This window comes from Andrena cerasifolii, chromosome 2, assembly GCF_050908995.1.
Source record: "Andrena cerasifolii isolate SP2316 chromosome 2, iyAndCera1_principal, whole genome shotgun sequence".
In the NCBI taxonomy this organism is placed as follows: domain Eukaryota; kingdom Metazoa; phylum Arthropoda; class Insecta; order Hymenoptera; family Andrenidae; genus Andrena; species Andrena cerasifolii.
In genome coordinates, this window is record NC_135119.1 from 9,619,578 (window position 1) to 9,634,126 (window position 14,549).

Genomic DNA, 14,549 nt, shown 5'->3' on the forward strand with positions numbered 1-14,549 from the left:
AGTAAGTAAAGAATGTCATATGAGCCGTAAACTATAATAAAAAAAATTCAAACCGACTTCAAAACAATAAGTATGCCCTAAAAAGTAAAAATAATTGTTTTCCTTATTTAATCTACGACTTTCAATTTTTTCGAGTCGGTGTCAGATTTACACAGTACAAACGATGAAGCGTCGACTTCGAAAAATTCAGAGTCATAGATTAAATAGGGGAAACAATTATTTTTTTACTTTTTAGGGCATTTTTATTTTTTTAAGTCGGTTTTATTTTTTTTAATTAATTTTTCTCGTATTGTTGTAATTTTTCTCATTGCTCGTATGTCGAAACGTATGTATACACATGTCTAAACATTGCTTCTCATTGTTCGGCAATGGCCACAGACCTGCACGCCACTGCGTACACGTCTGACATGCTTCGTTGTACATACATATACATGTACTATATAATTTGTAATGCGTGCAGGTGTGCCTAGGGACGCCCGATAGGCGCAACAGGACTATATTGCCGTCGATGGTACTCGGGACTCTACGACCTTCGTGATATGCGAGCAGTATACTTAATCAGAATCGAACGTCCCGAGGGAAAATGTATTTTTTCTGCTTGGAAGGTTCAAACAGTTGCATCAGCGCACGACGATCAGCCTCTATTTTCTCTAGTCAAATTTCACTGTGGCGTAGGTGGGCACATTTCTAAATTTTTCGTTACCTTTGAAATTGCACGCAATTTCAACTTCCAATGGCACGTACACTTTCTCCAAAATGATAAAATGATTTTGGAACTTTGGGAGTATCGGGTGTTTTAAATGTAAAAGAAGGAATACATGGTTCTTTTAATTAAAAGTATTAAAATAGTCCGAATATGTAATACACTATTTCATGTTATAGGAAGCCATGGCTAACGTTTATTCAATTTTGTTTATATAAGTTAGCATCTAAGAGAATGCTACTTAAGGGGACTCGGCAATCAGAAACTCGATTTTTGTTGTTGTATTTTTCGAAAGTACCACCCCTCCCAAGTAAAATTCCGTTTGGTGTATGTTAAAATTTGCAAAATTAAGGATTTTACAGCCGAAAAGGTCGAGCGCATCATAAGCCGTTTCTGCGCGCACACAGGTAGACTAATTCCTCTTTCGAAATATTAATCGCAATTTTCTCGTAATCATATTTCCTCTTCGTTTTGCAGTGATTGCTAAAAAACGGAGGTACAAGTCGATTTGAAAAAAATTCAGCATATGTGAAACATGTCTAGTTACGACCTGAACTACGCGTAACTCTGTGAAAACTTCTGTTTTGACAGAAAAAATTAAAATGGCGCTTTTCCCTGGCGAAAGATCAAGTTTCTTTAAAATTTGCCGTTTTACAGCCGCCGTTTTTATAATTTTTATTTTTTTCCTTTTTCAATAGGTTCAGTGCAGAATGGGGGTCAGGGCAAAGTATCAATTTCAGAGGATATTTCACAATTCAATTTCGCACGGCCAGAATCACTGCAAAATTACAGCGGCTCCAGAAAAAAACACCTATTTATCAGGCAACTGTAGCGCTGTCATACATATGTATATATTATTAAAATAATTATTTTTCTACTGTTTATAGTATTAACAAACATTACCCAAAAGTACTAGTCACAATTTGTATTCATCTGCTTGTAATTAATTCGCAAAAAATACTTGATTTTCGAGCGATCTGACTGCCTAGTCCCCTTAATATGATCCTAATTATTTATTGAATCATTTAATTTCTTCGTCTCAAAATTACATGTATATCCCGAAAGAGGGGCCATATGTTATACCTAGACAGATAAAGCCACAAGTATCAACAGATTGGATTGTATTGCATAAGAGGCTTCCACAGTAGTATCTACTAAGATCTTCGTGACGGTGAAACAGTAATGTTTTCCATGTGAAGTATTAATAGCTGATGGCTGGTATTTCAGATATATATATATATATATATATATATATATATATATATATATATATATATATCCACACAATTTCTACTTTCTTCTAAAGTGAATGTCCCAATTTCTGCGCATTTAAGAGGTTACTCGTCATAAAGAAGGTGTAAAAAATTTGTTCGTGATCAAATTTTGCAGAGTAATTGATTAATTCTTTAATAATAAATCTATTGAAAAACTATTTTCTGCCCAATTATCGAATACCAGTAGTGACGCTGTTCCTTAGCACAAGCAGCTAGAACCCTTTTTCGCTGCTTATGCTGCACTTTGATTAGCCCCAAGCTCGTGCAACACTCGCGTAAATGTTCAAATAATTTAGATTTAATTTGTTGCAACTGTAGCACAAACGTAACGCTTATAATAATAAGAAAAATACGAAATCAGCAGAAATAGGGACATGAGTAGGAATTGGGACATTCACCTTATCTTTTTAAATCACTACAGTCTCTCTTCAAAGTGAGCATCCAAAGTATCAGTCGTGACCCACAGAAGTGTCTCGTGGAAAAAGACAGTTAAACACGTATGGCTGATTTAATTTCGATGAAACTTATTAGAGTTGCCCAAAAGTCGAAAGGAAAAGATTCTAAAATTTCAGGGCTCGCTTTCTTTCGTTGGAGGTTATTGCCACAGTACGAAGCTGAGCCTGGCTTGTCCATCGCGGGCTGTGCTGTACGGTTTCACGTGTATTTTTGCCCCATGCCGGCGACACGCAGCATTGCTCGAAGCCTGAATATTGGGTAATCTAACGCGTCCAAGGCTAACCGAGCCTTGAGCTGCCTTTCCAAGTGTTTCACTAATCCGACCGTTCGCTCGATCGTAACGGTTTGATCCGAGTCTCCTTATGATTAGATTTTGGATCGCTCATCCTTTTGTCCAAGTATGCCCCCATCTTGGTATGGCATGCTGTCCACTTCTCACTGGAACTGCTGACGGAAACAGCAGTGGAGCCACAAAATGCTTGACTCACAATCAGTGAGTTTCTAATTTCTTCTTTCGCTTTTTTACTTTAACAGAATTCTATTATCGCCAGGGAATATTTATTAGACGAATATTAATCAGGGAATATAATTTGTATATCGTTGGTTGTAAGTTCTATAGAAAAATTGTACATAGGAAATAAATACAACGCCAAATATAATAAATTTTTTTTATTCAAATCCTCCTACCTACTTTCACGCTTCTTTTGTACATACGTTGCTGTAGCCACCTTGAACAAAAAAAACTGTAACCGATAATGTTACGTGTGTGAGGTTTTTATGGAGAAAAATTTTGTTCTCCGTGAAATTTCATCACCTGCGGTGAAAGTAGTAATAATAATCGTGCAGTCAATTAAATACTATAATACACATGTTGCCGTTGACAGCTGATTAAATGATAAGTATAGGCTTGATTCAATAGTGTACCGCACAATAAATATTTTGTTTAATAAGTATTACAATAAACTGAATGCTTGCCAGCACTTCACGTACCATGCAGAACTATTGTTCGCAATTAATTACGTTTCGAAGATGATTCTACGCTATTCAACAATACTCAACGCGAGTGCTTTAGACGTAGATATAAATTTTTCCTCGTTATAGTAATTTTAAGACTTTTGACCGCAAATATATTTTCTGATCACTCATTGTGGAGAAATTATAAAAATTAGACATTTCAGTTGGAAACTTATTTTTCACTCTACTATTTATTAATAAAATTGGATCGTTATCGTCTTCAAAGTTACATGATAGCTATTTGATTGGAAGTTTGAAGGGACACAATACCAGTAACGTAGAGATCTACATTGGGTGTTGGGCAAGTTTTCAGATAAGCCGAATACCCGATATGAAATTGTTGCTTGCGCTTCTGATAAGGCATTTCTTGAAACGAAAAAAAAGGGGGAACGACACTTCGTTGCGTCGAGTATAAAGCGAAAATTAGGGACTTTTGATACTTCGGTTACGATCAAAAAACTACTTTTTATTATATCCTTTAAGGGGAATCCTATTCTTTGGACTAAAATCATAGCAAAATTTGGGATTTTTTTTTTAAGAAACCAGCGCTTAGATTCGTCTGAAATTTGGAACATGTTTTGATCCACCTTTGAGGAAGCTGCAGTTTTTTTTTTATTAAATTGTAACCATAAATATAGTAGTTATGCATGATCGACCATCACACCGCGCAAAATTCGTCGTCCGTTGGTGTGCATGATACTTATCTACCAGATAATGCGAAACAGAAAAATGAAACGGGGTTTTATTTTATACATTTGTAGCTTGAAATTGATGAACCAGCAAAAAACAAAAAAAAATATTCAGCGGTGTGGAGAGTTTTAAAGCTGAAAGGTCAGAACCTTTAATTTTTGCTATTCAATTTCGCGCCAATTTCCTTATGTAATAAAAGAAGTACAGAGCTTAACGGTATTCTGGTTCATCAATTTGAAGCTACGTATGTACAAAGTAAAACGCCGTTTCATTTTTCTGTTTCAGATTACCTGGAAGGTAAATGTCATGCACACCAGCGGACGACGAGTTTCGCGCGGCGTTACGCATAACTCCTATATTTATGATTAAAAATGAATAAAAAGAAACCTGCAACTTCATCAAGAATGCATAAAAACATGGCCCAAATTTCAGATGAATCGAAGCGCTAGGTTCTTAAAAAAAAATCCTAAATATTGCTGTGTTTTTAGCCCATAAAATAGTAGTCCCCCTTAAATTAGCACTCATCCTGAAAGGAAATATATTAGCTTATCGGGCTTATCCTATAAGCAGTGCCATTTTTTTGGTACCTATGTCAGATGAGAATAAACAACGATGTGTGTTTCATATTCCCTCATTTTTTAGAATCTTTCCACTGCTCTGTACTAAAATATCTATTCCCCCTATACATACAAAATTTTGTTACATTCTGGTCTTCTTCTCTTATTCTCATTTCTTACATCACCTTTTATACTGGCTTATACTAATAATATCCGCATACACCTGACAATTTCTTGCACCGCTACAGTTGCATTGGTTTTATGTTAAACTCGCATAACATACAGTAGCGGACAAAAAAGTTACCACTTTTTCGACTCGCCTAATTTTTGTAATTTTGTAACATCAACTTGGAACTGTGGTATGTGTTTAATACATACATTCTGATGGACAATTGAAAGCTGCATAAAACCCAGTTGAAGTTGAATTTATTTAATCAACAAATTTTTTTTTGTTATGGCATTGAACGGGGCAACACATTTTTGGGACCGACAGAGGAGCTACTACTTTTGGTAATTTTTTAAAAGCAGAAGGTGCCCCCACGAAATATTAGAATTTTTATTACTCTTCAAAAGTAGTAACTTTTGAACAGCTTTAAAAGAGTGTTGTCGTGTTTAACGTTGTTTAGGTATTTTGTTTATTAGTTAAATAAATTCTACTTAAACTGGGTTCTATACAGTTTTTAATTCTCTACCAGAATATGTATATTGGGCAGTGGGCACATTTAAAGAATAATACAGGTAGAGTGGATCGAAAATGTGGTAACTTTTTTGTCCGCTACTGTAAGTGAATGAAGCTCGTGTCGAATTATATTGTCGTAAACTCAGGTCTCAGAAAAGCCGAGTTACTTATGAGATGGCCTACTAACTGAAATATCAACATTGTAAGCTACACAAGCGCCTCGTGCGGGCCCTTTACAAGGCTAGAAAAAACTTCAATATGGCGCAATCCAGAAAACACACATTATCTGCTCAGTTAGCGGTAAGTTCACACCAGTGAACACCTGAAAACACATCCGATGCAGAACTCTACCGAACATCTGCCTGTATGATCCCCAGGTCCCACTCGGAGTTATCAACTCGCCGATTTTATTTTAATCTCTCTGAATATCAGGGAAACAAAACGTCCGTTCGTATTATCCGTTTCTTGAGTTTGTTCGTCGCGGTTCCGATCTCCGGTTCCCCGCTTGCGGAACCAGTTTTTCCTTGTCCGTATAAGGACTGGTCGGGCTCATACTCGTTGGTTTATGTAGCCCGAGAGGATCGATTGTTTTACCCGGTCTAACTGGAAAGCACGATAATTGCTATTTAAGATGAAGAAGCAAGAAACGGAGTTTCGTCAGAGGATTGACGCTCGGCCACTCAGCCCTGTGCATACACGAAAGCTTGTCTATCACCGCTAAAGATAACCTCCTTTCCTATTTAACTTCTGTTCGATCACTTGTACGATGTCCCTTCTTTACTACTAATTATTGATTCCTAAGTGAGCACGTGTCTATCCAGGTTGGGGTTACAAGAGTATATGTAAACGTAAACTTCGATCAATTTTATTCCAAATTATAGTTATTGCTCCAATAACTCATAATTTTATATTTGCTGTTGTACCTCTCGCTTTACTGTACCGATTTATAATCATTATATTTCTTTCTTTTTATGATTAATTAATACTAGATATCTGTTCGTATAAGTGGCATTGGCGTAATGAAAATATATTAGATAGGGTAAACTGCACTAATACTGGCACTGCACTAATCATTGGCACTTCTGATTAAAAAGCCAAATATTAAGAAGTACAAGCTTAGAAAGTACTTTTTACAATTTCTTAGTTTTATTTCACTATAACACTGCAAAGCCCAGTAGTTGAACTACACATTTTACATCTGGCAACACCACAAAGTGGGGCAAGGGCTAAGTTTTAGGCGTTTTTATAAAATTTTCATAAGGGGTAGGTAAGTGTATTTTGTTGCTTTATAACTAAGTAATGGATTGAAATACAGATTTACTAAGTGCTGTAGGTATTTAATAGTAAATTAAATTGTCTGTTTAAACGCATTAAACTTCGTTTTTAAGTAGATATGTTCTTCTATATAACCTCAAATTTTAGGGTGCCAATGATTGCACTTTTAAGCTTATTTTCGTTTTTCATTGAATACTTTTAAAATGATAGACTTAACAGGTACTCAAGATACAAGATACACGGTGTGTATTGTACCCCAAGAAATTTAAAAAAATTAAAGAATCGCTTTTTTTTCCCGCAACCGTGGAAAATCACTCATTTTCAACTACAAATTTTATCATATCAAAATTCACATTTCTAGGTGTTTTAATACAATATAACATGTACTCTAATTGTAAGCATGGATTAAAAATTAATAATAAAATTTGAAAATCTGGAATCCGATTTCTGGAGGGTAGCGGATTCCTAGACTTTCTAAAATTTAGTTTATTCCCTAAAGTGGGGGTGGTCAAATTTAGTAATTTAATTGATTTAGTTTAATTTCCTTGATTTGAAGTTTTGACTAGAACTGAAAATTAGAAAATCTGGAATCCGATTTCTGGAGGGTAGCGGATTCCTAGACTTTCTAAAATTTAGTTTATTCCCTAAAGTGGGGGTGGTCAAATTTAGTAATTTAATTGATTTAGTTTAATTTCCTTGATTTGAAGTTTTGACTAGAACTGAAAATTAGAAAATCTGGAATCCGATTTCTGGAGGGTAGCGGATTCCTAGACTTTCTAAAATTTAGTTTATTCCCTAAAGTGGGGGTGGTCAAATTTAGTAATTTAATTGATTTAGTTTAATTTCCTTGATTGGAAGCTTTGACTAGAACTGAACATTTTATATTGTATTAAAAAGACCATGATTGTATAAGTATTACAAACGTACAATTATCACTGAAAAATTAAAAGATTAAAAAATACGAAAGCGGAAACTCAAAAAATGACGCTGGGTACAGTGTACCCCGTGTGACCAACTTGTGATTCTAAGGTGTGACCACGAAGGGTTAATAGCGGGACTTTGGTGTTCGAACAAATTCATAAAAATTTTCTGATGTGTTTTGGAAAGTGGAGAGCACATATTCAGAAACAATTCTTTTAATAATCTAATAATGGTGGCCGATAAATAATAACCAATTAATATTTATAAAGTTTTAATCGTTTCCTTCGCTCAAACACAAACGGAATGTAAAAGCATTAAATATCGAGTTTCACGCTTAAAAGAGATTTAAACACACATTCACAGAACGTAGGTTAAGCAAATGGCAATGTTTTTCGAACACAAAATACGCTCTATAAGAAAACTCTATCTCATTTGTTCCGCTTTTACGTAATTTATTCTTCATTTCGTTTAACTCAGCAACCAGTCAGATAAACCCTCGTATAATTTCGACCTGAACGGGAGAAAAACTACCACATCAACCACGCCAAAATTCGTAATTAAAATAACAGAGAGAATTTAAAAAAAAAACTATATTACCTAATTATAAATATTCCAGAGTACCAAATAATTTTATTCTTTCCACTGAATTCACTAAAAATATTTAAATCGGTATCAACTCATTGAATTTCAATATACTTCTCTTCGTTTTTCTGTTTACAGTCTAGGAGGAAGGCAATGCAATTTTTTTTAAATATTTTGGAGAGTGAATATCCCTGCAAAAAAGCACAGGATTCTTATTTCCCAAATAAAAATCAAACTCGTTCGAAATCGATGTGGCTCTCATTCTTCAGGACTCCATTGCACATCCTGGAAGGGGGAGGGTTGCATGAAGAAAATCAATTTCTCGTGCGAGCGGAGAACTCGTAAAAAGCGAAGTCTGGTCGAAAGTGACGTTTCGACTGCTGGACAAAACAATGTAATTAGCTTCTTGCACGGCTTCCATCCTCCTTTTTTCCTCCTACGTACTGTCGACAATTCGTTTCCTACCAACCGGACGCGAGGACGAATGTCCCGTGCTCGAATTATGTAACGTCGCACTTTCGTCGGCGCCTCTTATGTCAGTAGGCCTTTACCGTCGCATTGAAGCGCGCTAACGCGTTGATTACACACATAGGTATACATATTTTTTTTTCTTCTCTCTCTTTTCGAACCGAGTTTCATTGTGGCGGCCGCGGGTAACCTTGTCGCAACGGCGGTTGCGACGCGCGTAAAAACAGAAATTAAGCAACGTTCAAAGAAACTTTTCTGCTTTGTTGCTCTTTTTTTTTTATTTAAAGGAACAGTAGAATAGCGTTTCTCGTTGAATCATCCACCCATATGCGCGAGTTTGAGCTTGGAATATTGCGTTCGAATTAGAGAAATGAAGACTTGGGTAGTGAGATTAACCCTTCGTTCATACTCCGGGTGTGACCCGCCCAATTTGACGCTCTGTACATTCTATATGCAAAATAAATGTCTCTCTTCCAAAGCCGACTTGTAAACTATTTTTTTCTTCTCAAAGTATTATATCTGAACAACAACTCTGTAGATTTTTAGCTTCTAATATTGAAATTTGTAAAAGTTACAATTTTTTGAAGATTTTCTTTGTTTTCTCACGACATATGGTGATCTAGAATTTTTCCACAAAAACTGGGATAAAGTTTCAATAGAAAAAGCTATTGGAATACATTCTAGAGACCCTGAAAGTGACCCATGACTTTTTTCATAACGATTGGATTCTTTAGATGAGAATGGCAGTTGTTCAAAAATTTATCTGGATGTGAGCCACCCAGGTATGTCAAAGTTGATCGAAAAAGGGGGTGTGTCAACGAAGAGTTAAGTGGTAATCGTAATAGGCGAGATTTAACAGAGTAAATCAGTCAATAATAATATCAGTCCATCCTCCCCCATCCTTTTGTAATGTTTAGTGCAGTGAAGGGTTTGTGATATCTTTGTAATAAATATATTCTTCAGGATCTAGTAGATCTTTGTATGCTTCTTGTTACTAATTTAATACCTTATTGTCACTCTCAGGCAGCTTCGAAAATTTGATTCAGTTCTTCGTTGAAAATGTTTATTTGTCCAATTTTGCATTCTCGTGTTAACTATTATTAAATATACCTACGCAAAAAGTAACATTTTTAGTACACATACATACGACATTTGATACTAATTTCAATTTTCCAGGTAACGTGTCATGCGGAGTTCTTCTGCGACCTGAAGAAACTAGTACCATATAATATTAGACAAACAATACATTTTTCCCCAAGAAACTCATTTCGTTGATTCTGAAAAATAATTTATCGAATTTATATGATACATCTCATTTGGTTGAAAGTGTCCAATAGAGAAAGAGAAAGGCTAAGAAATCAAAATACAGGCTCGATTTCATCATTTTTACGAGAACCATCAGCAGACCATAAGATTGCAGAACTTTTCCCACACTTATTCTGCGCAAAATAATTATCGGAATAAATGGTGTTAAAAGCAGAAGCAAATAGTTATCTAGTGTCCAAATGAATTTTAAACGTAGCAAAGACTCTGAAAACATAAATGATACCAGTATAATAAAATTTGCGTTATAACTTAATTAGATAATGTGTAATTTTAAAGCTAAACAGGGTTTTAAACAAGTCGTGTGCAGTATTCTTTTTACAATTCACGACAGATCGCTGAAACAGTTGTATGGTGTGTTAAAAGTTACATAAACAGTTCAAACTTAGCTTTGAAAAATATCACCGGTAAAGAGTTATTAACATTTCTTCGATTTACGGTGAACTAACATTCTTTCAAAATGTAATTCCGCAATGTATTTGCTAATAGTTCAGGCAAGATATTACAATGATATGGACATAGACGATTCGACTATGGGCGTTCCACGTTCCACTATAATATCATTAGCCGTTGAAATGAAACGTCAATGGAGCGATTTCGGATTACGTAACACTTGTCACTTAAATAGTTGTTAAAAAGTATTCAATTTACATATGTTAAATATGATTGTTTCACAGAGAACGTTTATACTTCCAGTACAATAGCGGTTAATAATCTATTACGATTTATTAACTCAAAGAGAAAGTTTCGAGATATCGTAATACCAATGATCCATGGTGAATGGCGTAACTAGCAGGAAGGGGAAGGAGGGACCTGTTGGGGCTTTCACCCTGCCAAATATTCGTGAGTCGTTTTTGGCAACGGTATTTCAGGCGTGCGAAGTCAAATAATAACTTGTAAAATTAATTCGCTGTAATGAAATGCTTCGTCCAATAAGTAAATGTGAATTGAAAATATTTCAGCCATGACTTTCTGAAATAGTATTAAAAAAATTCGTTCTTACCATATTAATGCGTAACTTCTCTTCTGATCGGACACGATGAATTAGGAAAGTAAAGCGAAACAGGAATTTAAGTATATCTACGTTGAATTAAATAGTGCTTCGCTTGCAAAAATACATTGCATCGGTTTGAAGATTTATAGTTTATCTTCTACCGTGACATTTTCATCTACTTAAATTATTGTTACTTTTCGACAAACTCTATAAGAAAGAGTTGAAAAGAGAATTTAGATATAATGAATATTTTGTTTTTCATTATAATGAGTAATTGAATATTTAAATACATTTTTTATGCTGCAATTTTTAAATTTCCTTGACTCAAATTCCACATCGTTGCAGGAAAATCTTTGCAGTAAGAATGCCACTAAATCTGCTTTTAGGTATATACAGTAGAGGACAATAAAGTTACCACTTTTTCGATTTGCTCTGTTTTTGTTATTCTCTAACATCAACTTTGAGCTGTGGTGTGTGTTTAATATACACATTCTGGTGGATAATTGAAAGCTGTGTGAAACCCAGTTAAAGCTGAATTTATTTAACTAACAAAAAATAAATTTTTGTGGCATTGAACAGGACAATATATTTTTGGGGCCAAAAGAGGAGCTACCACTTTTGGTAATTTTTTAGGCCGTCTTAAAAGCAGAAGGTGCCCCCACGAAATAGATTTTTTATTACTTTTCAAAAGTGGTAACTTTTTAACTGCTTTAAAGGGGTGTTGTCGTGTTTAATGTTATGTAGTTATATTTTGTTTATTAATGAAATAAATTCTATTTCAACTGGGTATTATGCAATTTTTAATTCTCTCTCTCTTACAGATACATATATATATATGTCCAGGCAGTGGATACATTTAAAAAATAATAGAGGTAGAGTGGTTTGAAAATGTGTTAACTTTTTTACCCGCTACTGTATGTGTAAGTAAGTAAACCTCGACGAATGCAAATAACAAAAAAATACTGACACAATAAATGTCTTACAATTACAACTGTACGCGCACATTCAGAAACGATATAGGCACTTACTGTAATACTTACGTATGTTACCTGAACATTACGGAAGAATGCAAAAACTAAGCTATCGGGAACCGAGTTGAAAAAGTTAAAGAAAGGCTACGAAAAAAGAGTCCTTTCTATTCAGCCACAGAATTTCTCGCACGGGGCGATGGATTTCGTCACGGCGGCAAATAAGAGCTAGGAAGTGAGCGATCGTTGATTTAGAAAACCTTCGATATTCGGTGACATTGAAGCACGCCTTTGCGGAAAATAAAGGGGAATAAATCGGAAACGAGATAAGGCGCGCTGGCTCCAGCACGTGGCCACTTTCCGGAGTAACTAAGTGTTATAACGTCGACGTACGTGTGCCCACGCGAATCGAAATCCAACGGTTTCAGAGCCGTACAACCATCGTCACACGCCGGGCTTTACGCTTCGTAACAATGCCCCAACTTTCTCCGTCACTTTCATTTTCGTTGGTCGGTTGGTCGGCTCTCTCGCTTCTCTCTCGCTTGGATTAGGAAATAGTGCGTGCCCCTCCCCCCCCCCTCCCCCGTCATCCCCACCCTCCTATTTTGCCCGGCTCCGGGCCCTCGTTTTTCTCATTCGCGCACACTCGCGCTGTCCTCCTCGCTTACCTCCTGCGCCGGCCTCACTGTCTCTCTTCGTTTCTCTTTTCTGGGGCCCTCGAACCGCTTCCGGCCGACTCCCGCGATTTTAGAAAGGGTCTCCTACCAGCTCGCAGCCCGTATGGTACCTTCGCGCTGTTTGGAGAACACCGATCGACGCGTGAATCTATGTAGGTGTGCACGATGTTATACCATGGCTTTTAAACCCGCTACACATTATTATTCATTTTTGGTAAGCGGTTTCGACATTGCAGCGCTGTTTGTGAAACTACACTGGGACGCTTTAAGGGGTTACGCCACCCCGAGGCGCTCGGAACGGCACTAAACTAGACGAATTTTTTTTACCGATACTATCAGGTTGAAAATCATTTATTTTCCTCTTACGTGTAGAACATGTATTAGTGCATGTATTGTATAAATACTGTACAAAAATATTTAAAAAAAACTAGCGTCCCCGATCTCGGCTTCGCCGGAGATATTATCGTGACTGATTCGTGTTTATTAGAATTAATATCTTTTAAGGAAATTAAGTACTTTGAAAAAAAAGCTTGATTTTTTCGTAATATTTCGGAGAAGATAACATGTGTGTAAGTACATACACTTCTGTCCATAAGTCACCAATAACTTATGGGATAGGTATGCATTAAGGCAGGGCTGCACAAGGAGCCGTTTTTAGCGCCTAGCTGCGAGCAACCAGCCAAGCGTCGAGCTGCCGAAATACATATACTCACGCTAAGCGCCTACAAGCACGCACCTACACTGCTGCAGTTCTCCTCGCTGATTCTACCTCTAGCAACGGGACAGTTCGATGCTCGGCTGGTTGCTCGCAGCTAGGCGTTAAACGCGGCTCCTTGCGCAGCCCTGCGTTACACGAATCTTTGTGAAATACCAGAGAAGGGTTTCGACTCAATAGAAATTAATGACATGTGTATATGCTGGCAAGGGGGTGAAAAAAGGTACCACACCTCCGTTCCTTTTTTTAACACGTATATTTCACTTTCCGTTAAAAAATAATGCCGTAAATCGTCGTAGGAAATAATAGAATCTGCACAAATCAACTCACTCGGCGCACCACTATTATTCGCTAGAGATATTTACAGTGACTTGGAACTGTCTCACGACGATGTCTTTGGTTGCGTTGGGGGGTTTGGGAGGGGCGGGGGGGGGGGGGGTTTGGTGGTGGTGTCGCGTGGAGGGTGTTCTCGACTCCTCCATCGTCGATCTCCTCTGTGAGAATCCTCGCGGTAGAAGGGCAAAGGGGTGGTGACGACACTGGCGCGGAGACACGAGGCATTTCCATTTTACAGCGATAGCGAAAAAGTGTGCAGCGCTAGCCTACCCTGTTCCTCCATTAATAAAAAAGACATTCAACGAATAACGAACACCGGATACATCATACAAGAGAGACGACGATTTCGCAGAAATTAGTGTAGTTGTTAGCACGTCGTAATAAATAGTGGAGGAGTGATAGTTATCATTAAATAGTAATATTAATTATTAAATAGCGGAATGTCCGTAGAGATAGATACGAAGTGGGACTCCATGGATTCAGCGTTTTATAAATGTCGAAGTATAGTTGCAAAAAGGCGCTGTGGGGCAGGGGTGGGGTGGAGAGGGTGGATGGGTGGGTCGGGGGGAAAGGGGGCGAAAAAGAGAGAGCGCGATAAAGTTAAATGGTCGTAGTCAGGAACATGCGACATTTACACATCGAGTACATTTAAACATGTGTGTTACGCCATCTCGCGTCTTTTCATAAATTTTATGCCGCGATTATCGTTGGCTCGCGGAGTCCCAGAGAAATTAAACAACTTTCTTTCTCCGTGCACGCAATAAAATGCACCTTTCTTCTTTCCGATGCGGGATCGACGGTCAGATCGAATGCCGCCCGTGGTGTTTCGCGGTGCTCGGCACTTAGCAAGGTAGGTGTAGAATACATTTCAAATACAGCACATCGCTTGCGTGAAATAAATGCAGGTTGGAATAATT